The 9125-nt window shown below is 47.8% G+C and overlaps 1 long non-coding RNA gene across 5 annotated transcripts in view; it reads left to right on the forward strand.

The window, feature by feature from the left end:
- The window catches only part of LOC113241508 (uncharacterized), a 79860-nt gene that overhangs the window by 26837 nt on the left and 43898 nt on the right, over positions 1–9125 (forward strand). The window lies entirely within an intron of this gene.

Below are 9125 nucleotides of genomic sequence, written 5' to 3' on the forward strand. Positions count from 1 at the left end.
CCCTGTAGGCATTTGGTAGATACTTGGTATTTGCTTCTCTTCTCCCACATGTAGTCTCAAGATTCCATCATCCAGGGAGGCTGTTCTACCTGTCGCTCCTCTTCCAAGTTCAGCTTTGGAAGATAAGGCTTCAGAAGGGAAGTGTGTCTTCCCGCAGACAGCTCTGTTTTAAACTTGCTGTGTTTATTTGAGTACCTAGATACCATGGTGATTGGTGCTATAGCAATAGTAAAAGCGGGGAAGCGGAGCAGAGAGAGGGAGCACCCCAAACACCAGGGGTGTGTGACATCGGTGTCTATTCTGAGTTGGCAGTGTTATTTATCATGTCCTCCGCACACAGATCTCTCCCCTGGGAACGTGCGTGCTGTCCTTACGCACTTCTACTCTCTGGGCCTTGAGAGGAGAAATGCTGCCTTGGGCATATAACAGCACACATCATTGTCACAACTTCTTACATTTGTCTGTCCCTCGACACTTTGCAGTGCACGTTCATGCACATGACTTCCCTCCTTTGGTCCTATGTCAGGGCAGACTGTAGTGACCCTATTTGCTGATGAATTTCAGGTTCAGAGACTAACTTGTCCCAAGTCACCTGGCAAGCGAGTGGTCAGAGCTAAAGTCCACCTGTTTCCCCCTTATGCTAAGGTTGGGCTGTGCAGTGGTGGGAATTCAGGGCAGGCTGGACAGATGCAGTGCATTTTGGGTCGGGTCCTTCAGGGTAGAATGAGCTGCGGGGAGTGGTCCGAGTCACAGAGAAACAGCTGGTGCTTCTGCATGGAGCCCACAAAAAAATGTGATTGGCTGCAGAAGAAATTTTGCTAATTTTATGTCTGGAGACAAAAGAAAGCGCAGGCGAGGGTGCCCTGGCTGGTGCAGTCAATTAAGCAACAGACTCTTGATATCTGCTCAGGTCATGATCTCGGGGTTGTGAGATCGAGCCCCGCTCCTCTTCCTCCACTCTTCCCCTGCTTGTGTGTTTCCTCTCTCTCTCTCTCTCTCTCTCTCTTTTTCTCTCTCTCTCTCTCATAAACAAACAAACAAACAAAAAGAAAGAAAGTGTAAGCCATCAATGTAGCTTGCTTTCCAGGCTGAAAGCCATTGCAAACAGCTCGATGCAGCACAAGTGAACTTGGGCGTTTGAGTGGATCTTCCCCTGGCAAACCCAAACCTGGTCCTGGGAGCCATGCACAGCTGTCGGCATCCTTCCTCAAGGCAGACTGAGCTGAATGCTACCAGAAATAGAACCTTGGGCGGGGTGGGCATGCTCCAGCCTCATTTCTACGAGCCCTTCATGCAGGTATCACCAGTGCTACTTACAAGTCCCATAACTTTTTGTCCCTGGGCCTTTGCCTCGGCTGCGCCCACCACCCAGTGCCCCCGGCTGCTCCCTCACTCTCATCTGGCCATTAGTCTCTGCTTTACCAAATATTACCTATACTGGGAGGTCCAGTTCCAATGTTTCCTTTTCCCCTGATTTCCCTGTTATTGAGAGTGAGCTCTCCCTCTTCTGACTGCTACGACACTGCTAGTTCGAGCCGGGGTTAGTGGTAAGGGTCAATTCAGAGAGCCCCAGTAAGCCCCACAAGTTGGGTAAGCCAGGCTCCCTGTCCCAACCACCCATCTAAGCTATCCTCCTCCACCCCCCCCCCCATCAGTCTGTATAAGAAGAGGATTGCAAAGGGAGAGAAGTTATTCACTCCACTCCTTGAAGCCAAGAAAGGGGATGGGGATCTAAGAGAATCAGGAAAGAAGCAGAAGTGTTTGCAAAAAGAGGCAGACATTGTGCTCCCAGGTGGTTGTTTGCTTGGCACACGGACTTGTTGATCTGATCTTGCAGTTCGGAACAGGGACAAGAGGATGGGAGAGGGATGTGCCCAAGAGATACTGTGGGGCAGAGAGGGCCCGGAACGGCCACGCTGAGGAGTGTGGGAGACGGAGCCATGTAACCTCACTCTGTTAAGGTAGGGAGACACTTGCCTATGACCTCTCTTGCCTCCTGGTCTCTGGAGGCCTAGAAAGGGGAGGGCACCATGGATAAAGAGAAACCAAGTCTAAGCTGCAGCCATGGACAGGTCCAGCCCACAAGGAAGCCTGGGAGGGGAGGTGGTCAGATAAAGTTCAGGATGAACAGGGCGGAGTCTTAAACCTGAAATAATCAAAGATGACCAGGAAGCTATGGAATATGGTAAAGAGGTGATTACAGGACCCACCATTTAGAAAAGGAAGGACAGACAGCCTGGACTTGTTGGGGGCCCTTATAGGACCAAAAATCCCATTTTTATCCCCTGACTAATTGACATTATTTGATAAACTGTTTGGAGTCATTTTTTGCACCTGGTTTCTCTCTCTCTCTTTAAAGATTGTGATAAAAAATATAGAACATAAAATTTGCTATCTTCAGCATATTTACATGTACAGTTCGGTGGTGTTAAGTATATTCATGTCATCGTGCGGCCGGTCTCCAAACCTGCAGCTCCGCACCTAGGAAATAACTCTCTCCTCCTCCCCCGTACTTTGTATTTCTATGAGGTTATCTTCTCTCGATATCTCATGTAAGTGGACTCATATGGGATTTGACTTTATGGGACTGGCTTATTTTCCTTAGTATAATGCCCTCAGATGTTCATTCATGTTGTAGCCTGTGTTAGAATTTCCTTCTTTTTCTAGGCCATATAATCTTCCGTTGTAAGTATACACGCATTTTATTTATTCGTATCGATGGACACTTGGGTTGCTTCTGCCTCTTGGCTGTAGGGACTAGTGCTGTTATGAGCGTGTGTGGGCAAATAACTCTTTGAGATCCTGCTTCAGTTCTTTTGGGTATATGCTCAGAAGTGGAATTGCTGGGTTGTCTTAGTCTATGTGGGCCGCAGTAACAGAATGCCATAGGTAAGCAGTTTATAAACAACAAATAATTATTTCCCCCAGTTCTGGAGGCTGTGAAGTCCAAGATCAAGGTGCCGGCAGATTCGCTGTCTGGTGAGGATCCGCTTCCTGGTTCACAGATGTCTGTCTTTTTGTTGTGTGCTCACATGGCAGGACGGTGAGGGACCCTCTGCATCTTTCTTATGAGCGCCAATCCCGTTCAGAAGTGTTCTGCCCTCATGACCTCCCAGAGGCCCCAGCTCCCAATGCCGTCACGCGGGGGTTAGAATTTAAACATATGCATATCGTGGGCACAAATGTTCAGTCCCTTGTCTTGTTCATAGGGTAGTTCTAATTTTAATATTTTGAGGAACTTCCACCCTGTTTTCCAGAGCAGCTGCGCTCTTTTATACCCCCATCAGCAGAGGGCAAGGGTTCCTGTTCCTCCACATCCTGGTCCACACTTGTTATTTCCTGGTTTGTTTTTGTTTCTGTTTTCTTTGATAGTAGCTATCCTCTCGGGTGTGAGTTGACATCTAACTATGGTTCTGATTTGCATCTTCTTAATGATTAGGGATGTTGAGCATTTTTTTTCATATGCATGTTGGCCATTTATACATCTTGTAGAAATATCCATTCAAGTCCTTTGTCCATTTTTAAATTGGGTTATTTATTTATTTTTTGCTGTCTTTGTTGTTGAATTGTGGAAGTTCTATATATTCTGGGCGTTAATCCCATATCAGGCATATGATTTGCAAATATTTTCTCCCATTTCATCAGTTGCTTTTTCATTCTATTGATTTCATCCTTCAATGAGGCTTCTCTCTTTTACCAATCTGAAGTTTTTTTGGGGGGGGGTCAGGATTGTATTTCAGGGGGGTCTTCAGTAAATGACTGGAGTGAAACAAGGACTGAAGCATAGGCATGATTAAGCAAGCATATTGTCAATGAAGTGGGATTTAGTTTTGATAGGCAAGGCGGGCCCCAAGTAGAAATGCAGACTGGGAGCTTGCCCGTGGCCCCCTTTCCCCTGCCCACACCTTCTTCTATCTCTTCCATTCTGCTCAGGAACTGGGTCCTCTGTCTGCTGGGTGATACTGCAACTCAGTTCAGCTTAACAGGTGGTTATCAAACACCCCCTGGGTGACAGGCACTGTGCTGGGGGTTACAAAGGAGAGTAAGGCAGAGCTCTCTCCTCAGCAGGGGCCGTCCTGCAGGGAGATGAGCAAGACGAAAACGTCAGTGTAGTGAGTGTGCCCTCGAGTGGTGGTTACCCGCTGTAGGCAAAAAGGCCAAGGAAGGCACCTAACCTGGACCAAGGGTTGCGGAAGGCTTCCCGGAGGAAGTCATCCTGCGAATGTTTGGCACCCGGCCTGGGGGGCCCCTTGTGAAGAGCAGTCTGTGCTTGTCCACGCTTTGGACCCAAAGGGTCACCAGGAAAGGGAGCATCATTGTGGAAGGGTGCTAGTGGGAGGGTGTCAGGTTCTACTGGTTATATTTCCCCACTAACACGTTCACTATTTAAAGATGCAAAAATAATTCTAGGAAAAATCATTGCTCTTGGAAAACGAAAAGGGGCGATATATATGGCTGGCAAATCTATTCCAAAAAATTAAATGCTCAAGGAAAAGATGTATTTAATAACATATTGTGCTTCATCTGTGCCAGTCACTGTTCTGAGCACTTTCTGTGGGTGTAACTTAATTACCCCTTCCAACAGCCTTAGGAGGTAGGTATGATGATCACCCCCGCCTTACATAGCTAGGGACACTGAGGAATAGGGAGGCTAAAGAACTGGCCCCAAGGCCATAGAGGAGGAAGCAGCAGCGCTGGAATTCAAACCTGTGGCCTGGCTCTACAGCCTGTGTTCTCTGCCTTGGGTGGTTTGATTTCTACACAACCAAGAGGGTTTTTACGCCTAAATCAGCTTGATCAAACAGAATATATATATTTTATTTATTTATTTGAAAGAGAGAGAGAGTACAAGCAGAAGAAGGGCAGAGGCAGAGGGAGAAGCAGGCTCCCCACTGAGCAGGGAGCCCAATGCGGGGTTCGATGCCAGGACCCTGGGACCATGACCTGAGCTGAAGGCAGACACTTAACTGACTGAGCCACCCAGGCGCCCCCAGAATGTATGTTTTAAGATCCCTTTAAGGCTCCAATTCCTCACTTGCATCCTCTGAAAAGTTCACCATTGACTTCAGTGTTTGACGTAGGACTTAGGGTCACATAGTCCTAGGAGTATTTCCCTGGAGCTCTGGAAGTCACCACTCAGTTCCTGGGAAACTAACTTGAAACCACGCACACACACACAAAACCCACACACACAAGGGAGAAAACCAATCTTTGAGAACGGATTAAAAAAAAACCCACAACCACGTTATTATTATCACACTCAATAAAATTAGTAATAATTCCTAATCTCACCTAATACTAGAGTTCAGTTTTCTCTGATTATTTCAAAGCTCTCTTTTCAGCTGCATTTGGTTGTGGGTGTCTCAAGTCTTCTCTAATCTGTAAGAGAATGTCTTCCTTTTAGTTTTTATTGGAATAACTAGGAAGACTGAGAAATAAGGTCTAAGATGTGTTTGTGGCCCTAGGCCCTAGATCCCACTAGGGATCTTCAGTCAGAAGACTGGGTTTTAAGGTCACTTGAAATACTTCTCCATGTGATTGTGAAATCAACTTAATACACTGTTCGTTTGTCTCAGTTTGTTCTTGATTGATGGGTGTTGCCTTTTCTAAATATGATTTTGTTTTTTAATACTACAAAATTCCTACATGGTTAAAAAGCAAAATTATAGGGCAGCTGGGTGGCTCAGTTGGTTGAGCACCAGGTTTTGGCTCAGATCACGATCCTGGGGTCCTGATCCTGGGGTCCCGACCCTGTGGTCGAGGCCCTCATCGGGCTCGCTGCCCAGTGGGGAGCCTGCTTCTCCCTCTCCTTCTGTCACTCCCCCTGCTTGTGCTCTCTGTCAAGTAAATAAATAATATCTTTAAAAAACAAAAACAAAAAAATCCTGGTTGACTCTAGACTGTGGGATTATGAATGTTTTCTATTTTCTATTTTCTTTCCTATATGAACAGACATGCTCTGTTCCATTCGCTTGTACTCAGCAAGACCTTCTTTTCATGTTATAAGCTTCAGAAGATAGGAATATGGATTCCTGAGAGGATCTAATGCAGGTCCAATAAAAATATTTTTTTGAAGAAGTCTGTCCATAATTCATGGGCAAACACTGAGATTTGAGTGCTTACAGTGCACACAAATACCAGGAAATACCAGGAAAAGCACCATCATCTGAATAGACACGTCTAAAAGTCAAGTCCACTAACCAGGAGGGGAGTAGGGGCCATTTAAAAGCCAAATGAATGGTGTGGACAGACAAGGTGAATAATTCACAGGAGGGAGAGATCTCTGTGGCCGGGGGTGACCTGAGAGTCTTCGGGGAGGAAGCGTCTTCCGTTAGTGCTTGAACAATGATTGGGTTCAGAATGACAGGGAGAGAAGAGAGCACATCCAGGCAAGGACAGTACTGTGAGTAGAGGTGAAGGAGAGGCCCGTAGGGTGTCCAGGGCACCAGGTAGGCAAGGCTAGCACCTGACACAGTTCCCTGTGACTGGGGAGCAACGCTCTCTGCTCCTGGAACGGGGGGAGTCTGTCTTCAGTCACTAGGGACTGGGAGCCTCTCAGAGGTCCCAGTTACACACAGGACTCCTCCGCGTGGGGCTCATTTCTGATGGCAAACTGTTTGCAGATGCTGAAGCTCATGGACAAGGAGACTGTCGAGGTTTGGATTTGATTTGGCTCTTAATCATCCCGTTCTTGGCTGGAGCCCATGGTGTGAGGTCCCTTGAGCCTGCACCCGGACACAGCCAGCCCTCCAGGATGGGCACGTGACTGCTGCCTGGCAGGGCCCATGGGGGGCCAGCACCCGGTCTCAGATGGCTTCTGCTTAGAAGGTCTCTGAGCACGAATCTGCCCCGTCCTCCAAGTAGCAGAATAAGCAATGGAACTTATGTTGGGGGATGAGGAGAGGGACAGGCATGTATAATGGCCGAAAACAGCCACCTCACTGCCTGTCATACACTAGAGCCTCATTCCTTTGAGTGTTAAGGTTAAAAAAAAAAGGCCATGCAATTTTCAGTTTGATTTTGTGTATGTGTGTGTGTTTGGCGGGCGCGGGAGGCTCTTGTGGCTCTCCCTCTTTGGTGACTCTCCAAAAGGACTTCTGGGCCCCATATCCATATCCTTTCCTCTGGGCTGCCCCTGGATTACTAAGGGACCCCTTCACCATGCCCTCTCCCACTTTCGGGGCAGGGCAATACTGCCAAGTCATCTTGCAAAGAGATTTCTTTAACATCTTGAGAGAATCTGTTTTCGTGTCAGACGATTCCTAACTATGTCTAACCTGAGGCTCTCATGTTGCAGAAATAGAAAATACCCGAGCACCACCTTCTTTCCCTTAAACACAGACTCTCCCATTGTTCCCCCTGAAGGCTACATGGTGGGATGAGTCTCAAGTGAGAGGAGCCTTGTTTCTGTCACTACCAGCTGGGGGACCTCAGGCCAGTGACTTAGCTCTGAGCCCATGTCTGTCCATGTCTGTACCATCGTCTGGTGAGGACTAATAGCCGGCAAAGTGCCTGGCTTTGAGCAGAATGTGGCAAAATTCGTTTCTCTGATACACTCGAAAGCCTCTATTGGTGTAGCCCTCAGCCTTCTGCGTGTTCAGCCCTAAGCCTATCCATCCATTCCCAACACTTTAATCCCCCTCTTCGAGGGTGTTGCTGTCCACTAAGGCACTGAGCTCGTCCAGAAGCCTCTTTTGAGCTTGCACAAAGGAGATAGTCCTTTTGGGCCAAGGTTTTTACACCAAGAACTGGCTTCTAGGCCCGAGGAGGCTGCCCCCGGGAGCTAGCGTGCCCTGGACACTGCTTGCAGGACGGGAGCAGACAGAGGTGCCTGTGTTTGCAATCCTGTCTGTCCTCAGTTATCGGATACCAGTCTCCGTGGGAATTAGCAAAAGGTGTCTCCAATTTCAGGGTACATATTTCTATCTGAGGTTGAGCTGTCTATCTCCTCCCTCCATGGACCTGTACCACATCCTCCCAGAAATAAGTGACCCAGCCTCCTTGTGGAATGACCTATACAGAAAACCTGCCTTCCTGGGTACAGGATGAGAACTGGGACAATACACGAGGGAGAGACAAGGCTCTTGTGACTTAAACAGAGCTGGTCAGGAGCCAAGTCATTAATGTTCCTACTGACTTCCCTTTGGAGCAGTCCGGAGCTGTTTTTCTCTCATCTTCACTCCTCTCTTCTGTGTTGGCAACCGCTTCGATCATCAAGATAAGGGTACACAAAAGCAGGTACCCCCATACCTCCCCATAACTGTATTTCAGGGACTCTTCCCTCCTTTGTCCTGGGGCAGCCACCCTCACACCTGTCTTTGGGCCACCCTGTGCCCCCATCTCATTTTCCTTGGAGCTGGTTTTAGCCATGGTTCTACCTACACAACTTTGCATCTCACTAGCTCAGCACCAAGTGTTAACAAACTAGTTTAATGAATGCTTCCAGGTTCAGTGGGAGAAGACAGAGATACTCTTGATTCCCTGTTGAGTTCCTTGTGTAGTTCCGGGCACCCCATCCCTGACTTGGTGATTCTGATGTTGGAAATTTCTCAGGAAGCAGGAGATGCTTTTGGGCCAATGGGTATTTAAGTAGCCCTCCTATTATCCTGGATACCAAGTTCTCCAGAAATGACAGACAAGATCATGAGATAAGCATCATGCTCATAAGCGAGAAACGGAATGCTGTGCACTGGTGATCGGGACCAGTACTGTAATCAAGGGGGACATAATCAGGGCGCCCAGGCGGCGCAGTCGTTAAGCGTCTGCCTTCGGCTCAGGGCGTGATCCCGGAGTCCTGGGATCGAGCCCCACATCAGGCTCCTCCGCTGGGAGCCTGCTTCTTCCTCTCCCACTCCCCCTGCTTGTGTTCCCTCTCTCGCTGGCTGTCTTTCTCTGTCAAATAAATAAATAAAATCTTAAAAAAGGGTGACATAATCAAAACGATCTAGTGCCTATTCAGTGACATCATTTTATGCTCTCTTCCAGCCCTCATTGCAACTCGCCATGGAGGAAGAGTATCTTTCAATGTGACTTTTCTATGATAACGTATAGCTTCTCATAAGTCATGATTTCTTTCTCCAAACTGTAGAGTGGTGGTGGTCTTCAAAGTCTGGTCTGGGAACCAG

The sequence above is a fragment of the Ursus arctos genome, unplaced genomic scaffold, assembly GCF_023065955.2.
Source record: "Ursus arctos isolate Adak ecotype North America unplaced genomic scaffold, UrsArc2.0 scaffold_8, whole genome shotgun sequence".
In the NCBI taxonomy this organism is placed as follows: domain Eukaryota; kingdom Metazoa; phylum Chordata; class Mammalia; order Carnivora; family Ursidae; genus Ursus; species Ursus arctos.